Raw genomic sequence first — 22,356 nt, forward strand, 5'->3', positions numbered from 1 at the left:
AAGCACACCTCCCCCCAGCTCCCAGCGGGAGAAGAATAGGCAGAGCGGGAGGGAGACGGAGCCCAGGACTGCTGAACACCCAGCCCCAGCCACCCGCACCAGAGTGCAGACACAGTGGGTGCGTGGGGTGCTGGATACTAGGGAAACAGGACAGTAAGACCTGTGAGCAGTTCCGTGAGGCCGGAACCCTGAGGGCAAAGAAAAGCAAGTGGCTTTTTTTTTTTTTTTTTTTTTTTTGCAAGTGCTCTTTGGAAGTCTTAAAGAGACAGGGACCCCAAAGCCGGACGGAAGCATGCTGGGACACTTAGTCCAGAGATAGGGAATCAGGGGAACTCTGAGAACTCTAACCCCCTGGGAAGCAGGGAGCATGGAGGCCCCTCATGGAGATAAATAGCCTCCCGGCCGTTCCCCTCCAATGGGGCTCCACCATTTTGGAGCAGAAGCCAGAGCCAGGCCACGCCCACAGCAACAGTGGAGATAAACTCCATAGCAGCCGGGCAGGAAGCAGAAGCCCTGTCTGTGCACAGCTGCCCAGTACAAGCCAGTAGACGTCACTGTTCTCCCAGGAGAGGAGGGCCACAAACCAGCAAGAAGGGAAGTTCTTCAGCCGACACTTGTGCCAGCTCTGCAAACTATCTCTATCGCCATGAAAAGGCAAAATTTCAGTCAGACAAAGATCACAGAGTCAACACCTGAGAAGGAGACAGACCTAACCAGTCTTCCTGACAAAGAATTCAAAATAAAAATCATAAACATGCTAATGGAGATGCAGAGAAATACTCAAGACATACGGGATGAAATCCGGAGGGAGATCACAGACGCCCGGAAGGAGATTACAGAAGTGAAACAAACTCTGGAAGGATTTATGAACAGAATGGATAAGAAGCAAGAGGCCGTTGATGGAATAGAAACCAGAGAACAGGAATGCTTAGAAGCTGACATAGAGAGAGATAAAAGGTTCTCCAGGAATGAAACAATATTAAGAGAACTGTGTGACCAATCGAAAAGGAACAATATCCATATTATAGGGGTACCAGAAGAAGAAGAGAGAGAAAAAGGGATAGAAAGTGTCTTTGAAGAAATAATTGCTGAGAACTTCCCCAAACTGGAGGAGGAAATAGTTGCTCAGACTACAGAGGCACACAGAAATCCCAAGAGACGAGATCCAAAGAGGTCAACACCAAGACACATAATAATTAAAACGGCAAAGGTCAAGGACAGGGACAGAGTATTAAAGGCATCCAGAGAGAGTAAAAAGGTCAGCTACAAAGGAAAACCCATCAGGCTATCATCACACTTCTCAAAAGAAACCTTACAGGCCAGAAGAAAATGGCATGATATATTTAATGCAATGAAACAGAAGGGCCTTGAACCAAGGATACTGTATACAGCACAATTATCATTTAAATATGAAGGAGGGATTAAACAATTCCTAGACAAGCAAAAGTTGAGGGAATTTGCCTCCCACAAACCACCTCTACAGGGTATCTTAGAGTGACTGCTCTAGATGGGAGCACTCCTAAAAAGAGCACAGAACAAAACACCCAACATATGAAGAATGGAGGAGGAGAAAAAAGAAGGGAAAGAAAAAATCAACAGACTGTGTTTGTAACAGCTCAATAAGTAAGTGAGGTCAGACAGTAAGGTAGTAAACAAGCTAACCTTGAACCTTTGATAACCACAAATCTAAAGCCTGCAATGGCAATAAGTACATATATTTCAATTATCACCCTAAATGTAAATGGACTGAATGCACCAATCAAAAGACACAGAATAATAGAATGGATAAAAAAGGAAGACCCATCTATATGCTGCTTACAAGAGACTCACCTCAAACCCAAAGACATGCACAGACTAAAAGTCAAGGGTTGGAGAAAGATATTTCATGCAAACAACAGAGAGAAAAAAGCAGGTGTTGCAATACTAGTCTCAGATAAAATGGACCTCAAAATAAAGAAAGTAACAAGAGATAAAGAAGGACATTACATAATGATAAAGGGCTCAGTCCACCAAGAGGATATAACCATTATAAACATATATGCACCCAATACAGGAGCACCAATATATGTGAAACAAATACTAACAGAATTAAAGGAGGAAATAGAATGCAATGCATTCATTTTGGGAGACTTTAACACACCACTCACCCCAAAGGACAGATCCACCAGACAGAAAATAAGTAAGGACACAGAGGTAATGAACAACAGGCTAGAACAGATGGACCTAATAGACATCTACAGAATTCTACATCCAAAAGCAACAGGATACACATTCTTCTCAAGTGCACATGGAACATTCTCCAGAATAGACCACATACTAGGCCACAAAAAGAACCTCAGTAAATTCCAAAAGATTGAAATCCTACCAACCAACTTTTCAGACCACAAAGTAATAAAACTAGAAATAAACTGTACAAAGAAAGCAAAAAGGCTCACAAACACATGGAGGCTAAACAACATGCTCCTAAATAATCAATGGATCAATGACCAAATTAAAATGGAGATAAAGGAATATATGGAAACAAATGAAAACAATAACACAAAGCCCCAACTTCTGTGGGACACAGCAAAAGCAGTCTTAAGAGGAAAGTATATAGCAATCTAGGCATATTTAAAGAAGGAAGAACAGTCTCAAATGAATAGTCTAATGTCACAATTATCAAAATTGGAAAAAGAAGAACAAATGAGGCCTAAGGTCAGCAGAAGGAGGGATATAATAAAGATCAGAGAAGAAATAAACAAAATTGAGAAGAATAAAACAATAGAAAAAATCAATAAAACGAAGAGCTGGTTCTTTGAGAAAATAAACAAAATAGATAAGCCTCTAACCAGACTTATTAAGAGAAAAAGAGAATCAACACACATCAACAGAATCAGAAACGAGAAAGGAAAAATCACGATGGACCCCACAGAAATACAAAGAATTATTAGAGAATACTATGAAAACCTGTATGCCAACAAGCTGGGAAACCTAGGAGAAATGGAAAACTTCCTAGAAAAATAAAACCTTCCAAGACTGACCCAGAAAGAAACAGAAAATCTAAACAGACCAATTACCAGCAATGAAATGAATTGGTAATCAAAAACTACCAAAGAACAAAACCCCCTGGCGAGATGGATTTACCACGGAATTTTATCAGACATACAGAGAAGATATAACATCCATTCTCCTTAAAGTTTTCCAAAAAATAGAAGAGGAGGGAATACTCCTAAACTCATTCTATGAAGCCAACATCACCCTAATACCAAAACCAGGCAAAGACGCAACCAAAAAATAAAACTACAGACTAATATCCCTGATGAATGTAGATGCAAAAATACTCAACAAAATATTAGCAAACCGAATAAAAAAATACATCAAGAGGATCATACACCATGACCAAGTGGGACTCATGCCAGGGATGCAAGGATGGTACAACATTCGAAAATCCATTAACATCATCCACCACATCAACAAAAAGAAGGACAAAAACCACATGATCATCTCCATAGATGTTGAAAAAGCATTTGACAAAATTCAACATCCATTCATGATAAAAACTCTCAACAAAATGGGCATAGAGGGCAAGTACCTCAACATAATAAAGGCCATCTATGATAAACCCAGAGCTCACATCATACTGAACAGTGAGCGGCTGAAAGCTTTTCCTCTGCAATCAGGAACAAGACAGGAATGCCCACTCTCCCCACTGTTATTCAACATAGTACTGGAGGTCCTAGCCATGGCAATCAGACAAAACAAAGAAATACAAGGAATCCAGATTGGTAAAGAAGAAGTCAAACTGTCACTATTTGCAGATGACATGATACTGTACATAAAAAACCCTGAAGATTCCACTGAAAAGCTACTAGAACTAATATCGGAATTCAGCAAAGTTGCAGGATACAAAATTAACACACAGAAATCTGTAGCTTTCCTATACACTAACAATGGACTAATAGAAAGAGAAATCAGGAAAACAATTTCATTCACAATTGCATCAAAAAGAATAAAATACCTAGGAATAAACCTAACCAAGGAAGTGAAAGACCTATACCCTGAAAACTATAAGACACTCTTGAGAGAAATTAAAGAGGTCACTAAAAAATGGAAACTCATCCCATGCTCCAGGCTAGAAAGAACTAATATTGTCAAAATGGCCATCCTGCCCAAAGCAATTTACAGATTCGATGCAATCCCTATCAAATTACCAACAGCATTCTTCAATGAACTGGAACAAATAGTTCAAAAATTCATATGGAACCATCAAAGACCCCGAATAGGCAACACAATCCTGAGAAGGAAGAATAAAGTGGGGGGGGGGGATCTCGCTCCCCAACTTCAAGCTCTACTACAAAGCCACAGTAATCAAGACAATTTGGTACTGGCTCAAGAACAGAGCCACAGACCAGTGGAACAGAATAGAGACTCCAGACATTAACCCAAACATATATGGCCAATTAATATTCGATAAAGGAGCCATGGACATACAATGGGGAAATGACAGTCTCTTCAACAGATGGTGCTGGCAGAACTGGACAGCTACATGTAAGAGAATGAAACTGTATCACTGTCTAACCCCATACACAAAAATAAATTCAAAATGGATCAAAGACCAGAATATAAGTCATGAAACCATACAACTCTAAGAAAAAAACATAGGCAAAAATCTCTTGGATGTGAACATTAGTGACTTCTTCATGAATATATCTCCCCGGGCAAGGAAAACAAAAGCAAAAATGAACAAGTGGGACTATATCAAGCTAAAAAGCTTCTGTACAGCAAAGGATACCATCAGTATAACAAAAAGGTATCCTACAGTATGGGAGAACATATTCATAAATGACAGATCCGATAAAGGGTTGACATCCAAAATATACAAACAGCTCACACGTCTCAACAAACAAAAAGCAAATAATCCAATTAAAAAATGGGCAGAGGAGCTGAATAGACAGTTCTCTAAAGAAGAAATCCAGATGGCCAACAGGCACATGAAAAGATGCTCCACATCGCTAATCATCAGAGAAATGCAAATTAAAACCACAATGAGATATCACCTCACACCATTAAGGATCGCCATCATCAAAAAGACAAAGAACAACAAATGCTGGCGAGGTTGTGGAGAAAGGGGAACCCTCCTACACTGCTGGTGGGAATGTAAACTAGTTCAACCATTGTGGAAAGCAGTATGGAGGTTCCTCTGAATGCTCAAAATAGAAATACCATTTGACCCAGGAATTCCACTTCTAGGAATTTACCCTAAGAATGCAGCACCCCAGTTTGAAAAAAACAGATGCACCCCTATGTTTATCGCTGCACTGTTTACTATAGCCAAGATATGGAAGCAACCTAAATGTCCATCAGTAGATGAATGGATAAAGAAGTGGTACATATACACAATGGAATATTACACAGCCATAAGAAAAAAACAGATCCTACCATTTGCAACAACATGGATGGAGCTAGAGGGTATTATGCTCAGTGAAATAAGCCAAGTGGAGAAGGACAAGTATCAAATGATTTCACTCATCTGTGGAGTATAAGAACAAAGGAAAAACTGAAGGAACAAAACAGCAGCAGAATCACAGAACCCAAGAATGGACTAATAGTTACCAAAGGGAAAGGGACTGGGGACGATGGGTGGGAAGGGAGGTGTAAGGGCAGGGAAAAATGAAAGAGGGCATTACGATTAGCATGTATAGTACGTGGGTGAAACGGGGAGGGCTGCACAACACAGAGAAGACAAGTAGTGATTTTACAGCATCTTACTATGCAGATGGACAGTGACTGTGAAGGGCTAAGTGGGGGGGACTTGGTGAAGGGGGAAACCTTGTAAACATAATGTTCTTTCTGTAACTGTAGATTAATGATACCAAAATAAAAAAAATAAAAAATAAAAAAAAAGAATAGAGAACAAACTGAATTTCAGTAGGAGGTATTTCTTCCAGTGTGCAACACAAAGCATTAAATGTAATATAGTTCTGAATAAAATGATTTGTCATTAATAGATCTCTGCAGTGGAAATGAGGTTTGATAGTTGGCTAAGAGTTTATCATGAGATCTATGAGTCATGCAAACCTCTCAAATTCATTTCCATGGAATGAAAACTGATGCTAAAATAAAGATCATTACTCATCCACCCTCACTGAAAAAAAAGTCAGTCCTTGGACTCATTTTACCCTGGGATAGGAGAAGAGACTAAGCAATGAATGTGAAACTCTTTTACTCCTTGGTGAGAAATTAGTGAGCCATCTTTTCCAAAAGACAGTACATTTGTTTTTCAAACATTTTGCTAACAATATCTTGGGTTTTTTATTAGTGGTAGGATTGTAACAGCTTTCTTAGGTTACCTTGATATAGCTCATAGAGCAGTGGGAGGAAATGTTAGTTAGCTCTTTGTGTTTATGTATTTGTAGGAAGAGAAATTAATCTGTCTTAATCTGAAGAGAAATGAATGGATGTTTACTGTGAGATGTGTTTTCAGCTCGCTTCAACTAACCTTGCTTTTCACAATCAAAAGACTAATTGCCACAGGGTTTTGTTCTTGAAATAGTTTTAAATATTTTGTATTGAAATCAACATGGATAAGAATTTAAAATTCACATGAAGTTTAAAGCTAGTACCTTGGATTTTGCCAAATTTGAGATTAAGATGGATAGCCTTAGGCAAAGTTCTCAGCATTACCCCAGAGAAAGGTGAATCTCCTTTGTTGGAAAGGATATTACCAAGTATGCTTCTGAGCAGGTATGTGTTGGGTAGGACTGTTCTGTATACCTGTTCATATATGAAGATGGGCAGGTCAGCATTTTAAAATGCTCTCCTAATACTTATTTGCCAACTTTTTAATATAGAACCAAATCTTAATATAGTGATGTTTTAAAAACCAAGGTAATACAAAAGCAAAAAATATAACTATCAATAACTGGTGTCCTATTTCTCAGAAGGCATCAAGGGAATGCTGATTGTTAACTGGAATTATGTTATGGATTTTAGTAAATTTCAACTCATTTAATTATATAAATGAAAAATATTCCTTTGCCAAAAGGGTCTAATGACTCAATATTTATATAAATTCTTGGTTCACTGCTCTTCTTTACAAACAAAATAGCAGGCAATTGTACCTATCCTTAGAAATGTAGAAAGATAAATATGGTGTGATAAATAAGGACTTAGGATCCAGGGCTAGCTGAGTTTGAGTCTAAGCCTTGACACTTGGTAGATGTGGTCCTTGTGCAAATCTCTTAATTCCATTGCTCCTCAATGTCTAAACTTGGTAAAGTGGGAATAATATCTCCTTACAATAGTGCATTGAGGAAGAAATTATCTAAGGAGTGCAATTAGCCTAGCACAGTGCCTGGCTCATAGTAGAATTTCAATCAAAGTTGGTCTGATTTTCTTCATTCATGGATGACTTAAAGATGCTCTGGGGGAGAATAAATATAATTTCAGATTCACAACATTCACTTGCTTTAATATAATGACCAACAGAAAATCTGGGCCTATATTTCCTAAACTGTTGCAAGCAGCACACTATTCTACTAGCTGCTCATAAGAGCTTTGAGGGTTGTCTTGATCAGATATTGTCACAAACTACTGGATGTATTATGTGCCTCCCTTGTGGACAATATTAAGCATATTAGTGTATCCTAGGCTTTAAAATGTATGAAATTTAAAAAATAACAGAATTGTTTATATGTTCATGCATATTATCTTAGGAAAGACTGTTAACAGTAGCATTGCAGGCTATTTGTCCATCTTGGGGCAAAGTATGGAGAGATGCTCCAAGGAAATTGAGTTTTGATACGATTTGTAAGCAGATGACCAAATCTGGCACATGAAAGAGAATCATATTATGAGAAAAAATAAAGAGAAAATCGCAATAGGCCAAAAATTATTTCTAACTGGAAACAAACTCTGAGAGTTATGTGTTTTATTAGTTTTCTATGTTGCATAACAAATACACACACATTTGGCAGCCTAAAACCATATGCATTTATTATTTCACAGGTTCTATAAGTCAGGGGTCTGGATATAGCTTAGGTGGATCTTCTGCTTAGAACAGAACAAGGCTGTAATCAAGATATTGGACAGTTCTGGGTTCCTATCTAAAGCCTGACTAGCGAAGGATCTGCTTCTTAGATCTCCAAGGGTGCTCTCAGAATTCATTTCCTTGTAGCTGTAGGGTTAGAATCTGAGCCTTCCTTTTCCAGCCTTGAGTGTATCATTTCTAATCCTGCTTCTAGCTATTTTCCTGATCTTTCCCCTTATCATTTATGTTCTGAATGAGCTTCATGTATTAACACTGTTGGATCTCATCTCTTTTATTACATAGTTGTCTTTTTTTTCAGAGCACACAAATCTCCAGTTATCAGAGACCTTGCATGTCTGAAAAGGACTTTGTTCTATGTTTAAGTTGTCTTTCACCTGTTGAATGTTGTTTTCTGGAAGCCCCTAGGTCTGTACACCAGTGCTAGGGCTCCCCATCTTTGGTTGTTCCTTCACTCTTTTGATGATCTATTTATATTTAAGAATGAAAAAGTTACTTGGAAGTTGTATGCAGGAGCAAGTCTTAATAAGTGGTGAAATGCTTTGTATGATAATCGGTTTCATGAAAAAAACTCTTCAATCTCCACTTTGGTAGTAAGTATACAAGCTTGGTTTACTGTCAGGTAATAAGAGTAGAAACTTGGTTTATAAACATACTGAAAACTCCACAAGGCACAAGCCTACAATGTAAACAGTAGTTGAGCTAAGCATTAACTTTGTGTTCTGATAACTAAGAAAGGGCAGGATGTGGAAAAAATTATTTATTATAATAAAGCTTTCATTTATTGGTTTTAGTAAAAGATAAAGCATTTCTAGTTCCTAATGTACTTCATGTCTCCAAACATGGGATCCCTTTTCCCCAACAATAAAGAAAAATAGAATCACTCTTCTTCTCTTAGTGAGGACAGTATTCTAACAGCAATGCAGATTTGGAGGAAAAGAATCTGTGTTTCTAAATGGCACTGGTGTAAGACTTTCAAGGTATTATAATCTCAACCTTGTTATTCCATTCCAACTCTTAATGTTTCTGATTATGCTAATTTTATAAACCTTGTAGAGCTCTTAGGCAAATGTTTTGTTGGTTTCCTTTTTGAAGTAATGAGTTTCAGCCTTTTCCACTGAAATAAGAAAATCAATGCACTTCATTTTATTTTCATCTTTAAAATCCTGTAGTTCTGTCTCTATGCTTTTGACTCTCTTCTTCTGTTTATTGACCTTGTAGGTTCATGCCTACTTTGAGGTTTGTTTTGTTTTGTTTTGTAATTTATCTGAGGCTAAAGAGGGAAAAGAGGCATTTCCATGGTGCTTAGTGATCACGTTTCCATCAACGGGAAGGCTGCCTTTTCTTACTGTGTCCCATCCACATTTGGATACCTAAAGAATTCTGTTCACTAGTAACAGATGATTCATATTATCCCAGTATGTACATATTTTTTTAATTAGATGCTGATTGGAACACATATCACATTATAAATTGTAGAATTAATTTTCATTTGCATCTAGACATCACTTTAATATAAATTTATGTCACTATATCGCCCCATTAATAATTTAAATTGTCATTACAGTATATGTAATTTTTGGTTAAATTTGAATATTCCCATGGAGGTGTAAGAAGACCTCTGTCCATTCCTTTTATATTAAGATGCCCAGATCATCATCAGTCACCATTTTCCTCCATGAAAGCCCAGAAATTTTCGATTTCAAAGTTATTCTTTAAATATTCTCTACTAATTTTAGTATGTAAATGAATTTTCAAGAGATATGCAATAACCCAACATGACAAATGTTTTGATAACTGTGATACAGAAAGATACATAAATGTAATAGAGGAAATTAATGAAAAAGTAGTTCCAAAGATGCATCTACAAGGATATTAAGTATTTTATATCAAAGAGATATCTTTGGAATCTTTCTTCTTATCTGCGTAATAATTGACATAAAGTTTTATTTATAAATGCAATGAGTGAAAGGCAAATTAGATATAATTTTATTTCTTACATTAATTAAAATATTCACTTTGAAGCCAATTCAAAATCCTGCACATCTCATATGGGGTATAAAACATTTGTTTTAATGATTTAAAATCTCTCTGAAATACCAAAGATGTTCCTGTGCACACACTGTAAGTAGCATCACCATACCCCCATATTTGAAGACTAGTTTTTCTTCATACACACTAATTTTTGCACATATTCATGTTAATATTTAGGGATATTTATATTTGTTATTACATACAATTTATATATTATGGTCATTTCCTTTGATTTTCCAGAACTATTACAATGTAACTGATGATAAAGTAAGATAGATGAATACTAAACTTGGAATAAATATGACATAAAAGGAAAATCACATGACTGTGTGGGGATGACCTGAATCTAGTCCTGGACCCACCATGATTTCATATATCATAGACTAGTAACTAAATTCAACTCTCATTACTGCCTCCCACAAAGAAAACACAAAAAGAGTCAGCACGAGTCCCAGGGTTCCACAGTTCTGAACAGTGTGACCATTCTGAACACAACTACAATGGAAAGTTCCTGCTCAAGACATATTTCTTTAAAACTTTAATCTCCAAGAAGTGTGCTGAGACATGGAGGCTACAAATAGGATATATGTCATTGTCAATCACAATATGAGTTATAAGTGGGATGCCTGCAAGGAAAATGGGGAAGATGAAACAGAAATGATAGACGTCATGAAGAAGGTATCAACACATTGGCTTAATCACTTACAACAGTAACAGTTATAAGGAAGGTCATCCTTTACCAATGTGATTTATGCTGTAAAGACAAGTAAACAATGTTTGTCATACTGATTTGTGCTGTAATTGGGGCTATCATTAGGAATTTATCATCCTAAATCATTTGAAATACAGTATTACACTTGCATCTTCTAGGTGACAATGTTTGCTGTAACACCTCCAAATCAATTTTCAGAGTAATTTTTCTTGTTTTTGGAAGGAGCGCTAAACTAGAATTCCTCATCATCGGTGATTTTTTAACACAGTGATGGGTTTATGCATACCCGATGGTTTTGAATCAATGAACAGTATTAGCAGGTCAAATATTTACTTTTATAAAGAAATCTACATTCCTCTTTCATGTTAAGCATTTGGAGAAAATATATGCTTACCTTCCTATTTAACTGGTGACTTTGGGCCTGTCACTTTAATTTCCATAGGCTTACTTTCTTTTCCTAAAAAACAGAAATAGCAATAAAGTCCTTCTCAGAATTGTTTTTTTGCACTATACAGGATAATCTATTTAAAGTATTTAGTACATTATCTTGGCACATAACAAATATGTGTTCATTATATGAATGGTTTATTTCTATTGGTAATTTGTATATATTCCATAGCAATATTTCAAAAGAGGCTTTTAGAAAGAACATTGATTCAAATTTAAGAATATAATTAGAGAAAATTCCATAGAAAAATATTGTACTTTGAAAAGTCAAATAGAATTAAAAATAATAATAACAAGGATTTCCAGAACCACTAATTTGCTTATGGTATCATGATCATCGCAGAGGAATTTTTATTTGAGCATTTCCTAAACTCACTGACCACTCAGAATTGGTGAAGGACAGAGGAGCTTTATTAAGAGAGCTGTAATCCATAGGTTCGTACTTCAGAAAATGCTTTTTCATAATCACTATCCTCACTTCTTAGTCTTAGATATATTTCCAAGCACAGGTTAAATTAAATGTGATTACAACTCATGATGGCTAATGAGGTATCTACTTAGTTCATCACATGGATATAAGCCACTTTAGGTTAATTTATATGCAGCATTTGTTTGTCATTTTGGTATGTTTATATGAACATTAATGTTCTTATTTATTTCTCTTTAGGAAAATTTAGTTCACAGCTAGCTGTCATCATTTTTAAAGCATAAGCATTATTTTAAGACAGTTGAAACAGAGACAATAAAGCATTATAATAATATAAAAATAAATTCTAGTTCCCAATTATAATTATATATTCAAAATTATTTTGTAAAGAAAAACTGTAAAAATATGTGACTGTTCACTTTAAGAATATTTACTTACTAAATGTCTTACTTGATCATATGAACAACGCTTTTAACTTCTCAGACTTATTTCAAACCTTAAAACTATTTATCTTTTATATGAGCACTGAAAGAAATGCAATGAAATCACACCGTTAAAACCAAGACCCAATAATAAATTCTGAAGTGTTTAATTTGTCAAATAAAAGCAGCCATTTAACCTATAAAAACATAACTGAACAAAGATGAATTAACTCAGTTGTGAAGAAGTTTCTTAGGGGCAGGAAAGTGATTATGATGTTAAATCAGCATTTCAAATATAAATGATTTATAGGAATCTTCCACAAAACAATAAAAAGTAAGTCCATCCTCAAGAAAAATGTGCAATTTTTAAAAGCTAATCTAATGTTTTGTGCTTAGTCCAAAACTGTTCCCTAGGGCAAGAATTTTTTTTTTTTTTTTTTGGCAGTACCAGGTTGGTACTTGGAAAAAGGAGAAAAAGAAAAGAAAAATATCGTTTTGATCCCACATTCTCCACCACATACAAATCCACGTGTCCTTGGGATTTTATCAAATCCCGAAAAGTTTTAGTTTCTGATTTTTAAATTGGGATAGCTAATAGCATGAACCCCACAGGGTAGTTGGGAGGTTTAAATAAGTTAATCTAAAAAAAACTTCTGCACAGCAAAGGAAACCATCAACAAAATGAAAAGGCAACATAATGTATGGCAGAATATATTTACAAATGATATATCTCATAAGGGGCTAATATCTAAAATACATAAAAAAAACTCATACAACTCAACACCTAAAAAACAAATAACCCAATTTAAAAATGGGCAGAGGAACTGAATAGAAATTTTTCCTAAGAATATATACAGATGGCCAATAGGCACATGAAAAGATGCTCAACATTACTAATCACAAGGGAAATGCAAATCAAAACCACAATGAGATATCACTTCATACCAGATGGCCACTATCCAAAACACAAGAAATGACAAGTATTGGCAAGGATGTGGAAAAAAATGGAGCCCTCCTACACTGTTGGTGGTAATGTGAATTGGTCCAGCAAGTTTATTACAATTCATAATAATAAGTCCAACTGTGGAAAACAGCATGGAGATTTCTCAAGAAACTAAAAACAAATACCATGTGAACCCGTAATTCTACTTCTAGGAATTAATTGGAAGAAAGCAAAATCAGTTAATTCAAAAAGAAATATGCACACCTATGTTTATTGCAGGATTATGTACAATAACCAAAATAGGGGAGCAACCAAAGTACCCATTGATAGATGAATGGAAAGAAGAGGTGGTGCATATATACAATGGAATATTAGTCATAAAAAGGAAGGAAACATAGCCGTTTGTGACAAATGGATGGACCTACAGGGTACTATGCTGAGTGAAATAAGTCAGACAGAGAAAGACAAATACTATGTTATTTCACTTATATGTGAATCTAAAATGCAAAAGGAACAAACTAAAAAGAAACAGACTCATGAATACTGACAACAGACCATTGGGGAGGGTGGTGGGGAAATGGATGAAATAGGTAAAGGGGATAAAAAGGTACAAATTTTAAATTATAAAGTAAATTAGTCATAGGAATGGAAGTACAGCATAGAGTATATAACCAATAATATTATAATATTTTGGTATGGTTACAGGGGTAATTATACTTACTGTGGTGAGCAATCAGTAATGTATATAATTATCAAATCACTATGTTGTACACCTGAAACGACTATAATATTGTATATCAACTATATTCCATTAATAAATAAATAAGGTAACCCAGGGAAATGCCTAACAAAATCCTCATAATGTTTCTCAAAAAATGTCCTTTGGAAAAAGATTGAGCATATGTATTTCAGCTTTAATATGTTTAATTATGTATACCTTTGACTTAAAAATTGGGTTTATAAAGAGAGGACCATTCTTTAAAAGAGATCAAAAAAATTTTTGTCACTGAAAATGATATTCGATTTTTTTTGTTCTTCAGATAACAGATTTTGTTTTAAAGGAGGAAGCTATACAAAAAAAAGTTTTATTTATGCCAACTGCTTGAATTTTTTAGAATATGTTCAAGTATTTACTAAGTTAATTTTTCCATTTACAGATCTTTTCTTTCAAGTGTTTTAGCTATTAAAGAGGAGAGTTCAATGCTTTCCTGCTCATGTCACAGAGAGGGCTTGACTATGGAGAAGCCTAGAAGGTTAGATAAGAGAACAAGTATTCCCACCTGACATTTTCCATTTTTGGTTGAATATATTCCACACCTACATTGCTTATTTGTGTTTATTATGAATTTGTTATTTTTTAAAACAATATAAGTAATATTATTAAGAGAGATTAACAATGTCAATAAAAACTAACTATAAATGTTTAGTGTATCAATAATTAATATTTTTCAAGAGAAAATTATGTCAATTCACCATACTAATAATACCATGTTTATACTGATTGTATATTTACAATCATATAGTCATTCAATCATGTATATTTAAATTCATATTTAAAATAAGTCACATTTAGATAAGTCAATTTTGAATTGTTTAGTACTTTTCTATCTCATTCCTTCAAGGAGGAGCCTAGTATTCTGTTTGGGTTTGGTTTTGGCTTTGGTTTTCAAATAAGGAGGATTAGTGAAAATCCATTTTCTTGAAATGACACACTGTTTTTCAATATGCTTGAAATTTTCTCTAGAGAAGAAATAAATTTTAATATGATGACCAAATGCATCATCAATATTTTTACTTCCTTTTTTTAGATGACTTGATGCAACTATAATTTTAACACAAAGTGTTTCTCAAATGTTAATATTTAGTAATTTTATTTTTCAGTTTGTGTTCCGAATGCTTGCCACTGTAGTCATTCACACCTGTGTCCTTTAATGGAGTAGTAACAAATGTCATGCATGCCAGGTGTTTATGTGCATGGCTGAAATTCAAAAGGTAATCTAGGTTCTTTCAGATCTGTATATAGTAGAGCATTCACATTCTCCAGATCAGAATCATAGATACTGGTTTTTATAACTAGAACTTCTTTGAAGTCATAGCATATCCCAGGGAGAAACAACTTATATAATATAATTAAATGCCATTACTTCTTTATTCAATGTGGGTAAAACTGCAATAGTTCCAGAATCTCTCTTTGGGCCTTAGTGCATCTCCGTATCATTGTGTTTCGAAAGGGTGGAAATAAATAGTGCATCTCCATATCAATAGGTGATTATAAGGTGGATGGGGAGCAAGTGCCCACTGGGACATGAGAGGTTTGGTGGGGTCCTTTGGAGCCAGGTAGCAAGAGACATGGGTGAGCAGTAGACCACTGCTTGTATGCAATAAATGGGTTTCTCCCACTTTTTTTCTCCCTTTGACTGATTTCACCTTCAAGGTAATTTGCCCCAGGCTGGGAACGTATTCCACCCCCTGCCCAAGTTACATTCAGTCATAGTGTAGTGCGTTTCAAAACTTAATTCCAATAGCAGACTCACCACTTCCTCAGGTACTCAGATATGTTTGAGAATTGGAAGACTCTTACTGGTTTTAATAGACTTAAAACTTAATAGATGCTCTCATCATCCGCAACTTTTTAAAGAGCTGACTCTTTGACTCAGAAGCAAAAGCAAATAAAAAAGGTCACTACCACCATCTGCACTTAAGCAATGGCTAAAGCCTCAATAAACAATGGGTAACAAAACAAAATAAAACAAAAAGTGCCCAGAACAATGTTCAGTAGATGAGATCTTTAAGAGTCTGAGGAAATGCATAGAAATACAAACTTTAATTCACTGAAATCCCTGTGCCTTACAAAATATCCATTTTAGAGGCTGTCTTCATGAACACACTGGTTCAAATTCTCTGCACATTTGGAAATATGGTTGAGATTAAGAGCTGAGGCCTCAAAGAGGCCTGCATGGTCAGTACTCCTGAGACTCCTTTAAAAAATCAATCCATATTTCTGCACTGTGTGTGTGAGAGAGTGCGAGTAACTATATTTTCTCTTCTTGGAATTTGTTTTTTTTTTTTTCTCAGTACTCTTTCTGTGTGTAACTGTCTCTGAGAAAGTTTCTTTCTGGGAAACTTGCCTGTCCTTCACAGCTCATTTGTAAAAATACTTTCAGAGCTCCTTTCTCACCTTCCTTATGGATATTTAGTCTCCTGCAGTATTTTTCTTTGCATTTAATTCATAACTACTGTATCACTTAACACAGTGAATAGTAATGATCTGTTTTATAGGCCTATTTCCATTCACGCCCCTTTATCATGCTTGCATTGAAAACATAGATTACATTTTGCACTTTCTTTATTTCCATATCCATACCATTTAGCACAGGCCCTGATACATAACTAGCACTCAAACTGTATTTGCTGCAGAAGTCAAATATTCACATATTCTGTGATGCTTGGCTTATACTATTTTTATTTTAATTGGAATCCTCCAAAGGGATTTTTTTCCCAATTTGATGATATTCTCCACATCTTTTTTGTTTGTTTCTTTCTTTTTCACTGAAGACCTGCAGAGAAGGTCAACTGCAATGTAAGCTAGGACTTCCTCCCAACATCATCAGAAATCAAGCATCCAAATGCACGGACACACCTTGACCACTACATGCTCCAGTACCCTCTGCAATCTGAAAAGGCGAGAAGCTATTCATGACATTTCAAGGAATTACTCCACCTGAGTATCAATTCTAATGATGGTAATATAGACGTAGGCAGAAGAATCTGATAACAGCTGTATGGTTTGGGATTGACTTCATGTCTTTTGGATTTTTATTTTATTTAATTTATTGCTGGATCTATGCTTCTAGATAAATAATAGATGCGTTATTTGTAAACATGTGACAAGTTTTCAATTTGGTCACTTCTGAGACCCTAATTAAAAGAGAAATTAGGTTTCTGTAATTGGTGTATATGAAGTGTCCCTTGATTTTTCCCCCTTTCTTCATCTTCTGAAAAGTAAGTAGCCTCAACTCCATTTTTTCCTCAAAATGCATTGGTACCCCAAATTTTACAGATGTGCTAACAGCATTTGTAATCACAATGCAACAGCATTTGTAATACCTTCTGTCAGCAGTCCCAAGGCCGACAAGATCACAGTTATTTTTAATTCCACTTGCTGTTTGCTTCTTGGTCCAGTGCTTCCTCAAGTTTGTATCATCAGAAAAGTAAATGTATTTACAGCCAGTACATTCTAATATTAATTAGGACATTTAGCATAGGAAACATGAACATAATTCAGTTTCTTTAGCCCCATGTAATGTCTATTGGATAATTTCATTCATTTCAAGAGACTAGGGATAGCGCAATTTTAACCTAGAATATATGACCGATTTTGTTGAATTAATCTCTATTATCAATCTGGTACTTTATATAATAATCCAATATCATGAGAAATATAGAATCTCATTATTAATGTGGCACTGATTTACTGTTCATCTATATTATGCTTTGAGATTTAAGAGGAATTTTTACTCTAGAGCTTTCATAGAATTTTCTTTGGTTAGTGAGGTTTTTTTTTGAACAATATTTATTTAAGGCCCACTTTATAGGGTTACTGTACTGGGCAAAATAGCAGTGCTCACTTAAGTAGAACATGCAGAAGTCAGTTGGTAGAATCAGGCAAGAATATGAAAAAAAAAGTAGTTTACTTTGCTAAATTTAAACCTGTAGAACAACAGTAAACACTGTCAGGGTACACGAAAATGATTCTCTCTGTTTATAAAGGGCAAATAAATTATCATCCTCTTTTCCCTTTTTAAGGACGTTTCCTTGGAGACATAGTGAATTCGAGCTTTCATTCTAAATTTTAGAATAGAAATAAATCTATTCTAGGGATAAGCTTTGCATCACGTTTTTAAAATAGATAGCTCCAAGGGATATCAAGAAAATATAGAGGTTATCTCTAATAATCTCTAGATTTGTAAAAATCACCTTTAGAATTAATTCAGGGTTCTTTCCAGAGACTTATAAAACATTGTCACAAGGGAGAGCCCCATTTGTTTGTCAGAGCTAAGTTTCTTTTTCTCCTGCTTTGCTGTATGAAATGTATGACATTTTGTCCTAACTTCATAATCACTTTTTTGCTAATTTATACATATGTAAATCTCTATTAATGCTAACCCAATTATAAACTATGTTTTCTCTCTCTTCTGTATTGGTATGCAAGTCTTCAGTTAGCAGGCCTGTCTTATTCCTGCAGCACACATGTTTACACACACGTATGCAGTACTGCTAAGAATAAGCCCAATGTTGTATAGCAGATCTCTAGAACTTAGTTGTCTTACATAACTGAAACACTAAATGAACATCAAACAGTGCCCCCCACCCCACCCCATTCCTCCTCCCTTGCCAACCACGATTCTACTTTCTGTTTCTATGGGTTTGGCTCTTTTAGCTACCCCATATAAATGATATTATAATGTATTTGTCCTTCTGTGACTGGCTTATCTCAGCATAATGTCCTCTAGGTTAATCCATCTTTTTACATATGGCAGGGTTTGCTTCTTTTTTTAAGGCTGAAAAATTTCCCATTATATGTATATATCACATTTTTTAACTCATTCATCCATCAGTGAACATTAAGGTTATTTCCATATCTTGGCTACTGGGACTAATGCTTAATTTAACATGGGAGTGTAGATATCTCTTGGCAATCCTAATTTCAATTGTTTTGGTCATATAATCTGAAGAATTACTGTATCACATTTTAGTTCTCTTTTTACACATTTAGTGTAAAATATATAGAGGTTATCTCTAAGAGATTCTAACTCTAAGAGGTTCTAAGAGAACATTAGTTCTCTGTATCACATTTAGTTTTTTTGAGGAATGTCCATACTCTTTTCCATAGTGGCTGTGACAATTTACATTCCTACTAACACTACAAGAATTCCAATTTTACCACATCCTCCCCAACATTGTTTCATCTTTTTTTAACAATGGCCATTGTGACAATTGTGAGGTAAATATCTCATTGTGAATTTGATTTGCATTTCCCTGATAATTAGTGATGTTGAGCATCTTTCCTATACCTTCTTACCTGCTAACCATTAGTATCTCTGAAAAAAGTGTCTATTCAGTTTATTTGCCTATATTTAAATTGGTGTGTGTGTGTGTGTTTGCTATTGATTTGTATGAGCTCTTTATATATTTTAGATATTAAAATGTCATGAGATACATGGTTTGCAATATTTTCCGCATTACATAGTTCATATTTTCACTCGATTGTTTCTTTTGCTGTTTTAAACATTTTTAGTTTGACATAGTCCCACTTGTGCATTTATGCTTTTGCTACCTGTGCTTTTGGTGTCATATCCAAGAAACCATTGCTAGGTTTGTTTTCTCCCATGTTTTCCTCAGTTTTACAATGTTATGTTTTTAAGTGTTTAATACATTTTGAATTGATTTTTGGGTATGGTGTAACATAAGGTTCCAGTTTCACTCTTCTGCATGAGGAATATTGTTTATTTAAGAAACTATCTCCTTCTCATTGTGTGATCTTTTCCCCTTGTTGAAGATCAGTTGACTGTATAAAAAATGGGTATTTATCTGGGTTCTCTATTATGTTTCATTGGTTTATAGGGCTGTTTTTATGACAGTATCATATTGTTTGGGTTACTGTAGCTTTGTGCTATATTTTGAAATAAGGACATATGATGCTTCTTCTCTTACAAGTTTGCTGGTTTTCTGTGGTTTCATGAGTTTTAGGATTCTTTTTTTCTATTTCTATAAAACAATGTCATTGAGATTTTGATTAGGGTTGTTTTGAAACTGTGGATTTCTTTGGAGACTATGGATATTTTAACACTATAAACCTTCAGGTCCATGAACATAGTTTGTCTTTCCATTTATTTGTATCCACGGTGTTTTGTAGTGTTCAGTGTATAGGTTTTTTGCCTCCTCTTTTGTCATACTTAAACCTAAATATTTTATTCTTTTTAATACAATTGTAAATGAGATTTTTTTGGTTAATTTCCTTTACAGATAGTTTGTTGTTAGTGTGTAGAAATACCATTGATTTTTTTGGATGTTGATTTTATATCCTGCAACTTTACTGAATTTGTTAGTATAGAATGAATTTGTCTCAATATAATAAGGTCCACATGTGAAAAGCCCAAAACTAATGTCAATTCACTGTAAAAATCTGATAACTTGTCATCTAAGATGAGGAACTAGTCGAGGATGTCCACTCTTGCTACTTCCATTCAACATAGTTCTGAAAGTCCTAGCCAGAGCAGTTAGGCAAGAAAAAGAAATAGAAGGCACCCAATCAGAAAGAAAGAAGTGAAGATCTCTATTGGCAGGTGATACATTATATGCTGAAAACCCTAAAGACTTACCAAAAAAGCGTTGTTCACTGGCAAAAGAACCTTTTATTCTTAGTACTTTGCTTCTCTGCATGCTTTATATAATACATATATGGAAGAAATCATTGTGACCACAAACTAGAATCATAAATCCCATCACAAATATGGAGTATACATCATTTAAAGAGCCAACAGCTCTTAAGTATTAGACTGGGTACTCTAACAAAGATCTCCATTAAACAGTGTCTAAAGTTTATTTTATATTCACAATGACTCCAAAAACAAATTAAATGATAAGTAGGTCAATATATGATTTAAAAATATTAGAGAGTTGAAAATTAAAGAACACTTATTAATGTATTTAATTTGGTTATTTTGCCTTTTAACTTTTTCACAGTGTTTCAATCATTAAAAATAAATAATAATATGACTATCACACATTACTTGACTCAATATTAGTAAATAATTGCCAAAATTACTATATATATATATATACATATATATATATATATATATATGTATGTATGTATCAGAACATTTCACAATTTAAATTGACATTTAATTTGTAGCCATTAATTTTTCCAAAAGTACATTTTATATAAATGTACACTATTATTTTTAAAGTAATGTAAATTCATATAAACATGTATTACTCTATTAAATCAACACACATATTTTATCATATGTTCTTAATAAATTTTATAAATATGAAATTAAATATTAGTCAAAATTACTTGTTATTTGAATTATTCAATGTAAGAGTTATATGGCTTTTAAAGCTTTCAATCAACCAGTAAACATTCAATAAAGATAGAATGTTTTCAATTAAATAAGAGCAAGGTAAATGCTATTAGGTTTAAAAGCTTATTGGTTAATAAGCTTTTAAATTACTAAAATCCATTTTACAGTCCGTTTTTAAAATAATTGCTCACTAATGGGTGGCATTATTCATTTGTGAAGAGTGCTTGGAGCAAAGTTTTAAAATAGGTGAAGTTTTAATTCAATTTCCTTATGCACTAATTTTGTAATTTACTCTCTTTGTCCCTTTTTGTGCCCAGGTCACCAAGAACTCTCATGCTGCTATTAATACTTTGTATCAGCAAACAAATTTATTCCACATTGAGTTTCTATTTATCCTTCCATTCTTCTCAAGATTATTTCTACTTTAAAACCTGCCCAGCTGTAGGGTGACAAGGGATAATTTAGGAGGTGGGTAGGAGAAATATCTAAATGTAAAATCAAAGATATCTGGCTATTGAAAAAGAATCCTGGAGCTATATATCAAAAGGAATGCTAATTCCTTTTAGATAATTGGATGCGTGCAGAATGCTACCAAGTATTTCAGAACTTATGACAATTTTATTTTAGGGTCTGGAACAAAATGGAAACTATCATCAAGTCAATCACCTTTTAGGTGGCCTAATCTTTATGTCAAGTGTTTAGAAAGTTCCTACCTACTTGAAATCACCTTTCACAGTAGATATGCACCATTGCCCTTGATTATCTCTTGTGAAATTCTTTGATTAGAATTTTTCCCCAGGGCTGAACCATGAATACATACACCCACTTAGTTGTTAACAGCTTCCAAAAACAAACACGCAAAGCAGCGATCTGCTTGCTCCTAGTAGAGGAATTGTGCCGGAACTCTGCTTAATAGTTCCCTGACTAGTGAGGATACGGACACAAATACTCCTCAAACAACATCCCTTTATAAATGCCTTTAAGACTGATTCACATCTGGCACACAGGCTTAATGTGGACTGCTTAATTAGAAATGTAATTTCTTCTTCATATGCGTGTTTCTACATGCAAGTCATAGTAATGGTCGAAATCAATTCATGTGAAACTGTACTGCAGAGACACTCATTAAATACTTGCGAACCATGTGCAATTTTTGTACAGAGAGATCAGAGTGATTAAAAGAATAAGTAGAATTTCATTGACTCAGCTAATATTATTATTTTTAGCATGAAAGTTTAAAATGCTATATAAGAAA

Source organism: Manis pentadactyla, chromosome 16 (assembly GCF_030020395.1).
Source record: "Manis pentadactyla isolate mManPen7 chromosome 16, mManPen7.hap1, whole genome shotgun sequence".
Taxonomy (NCBI): Eukaryota; Metazoa; Chordata; class Mammalia; order Pholidota; family Manidae; genus Manis; species Manis pentadactyla.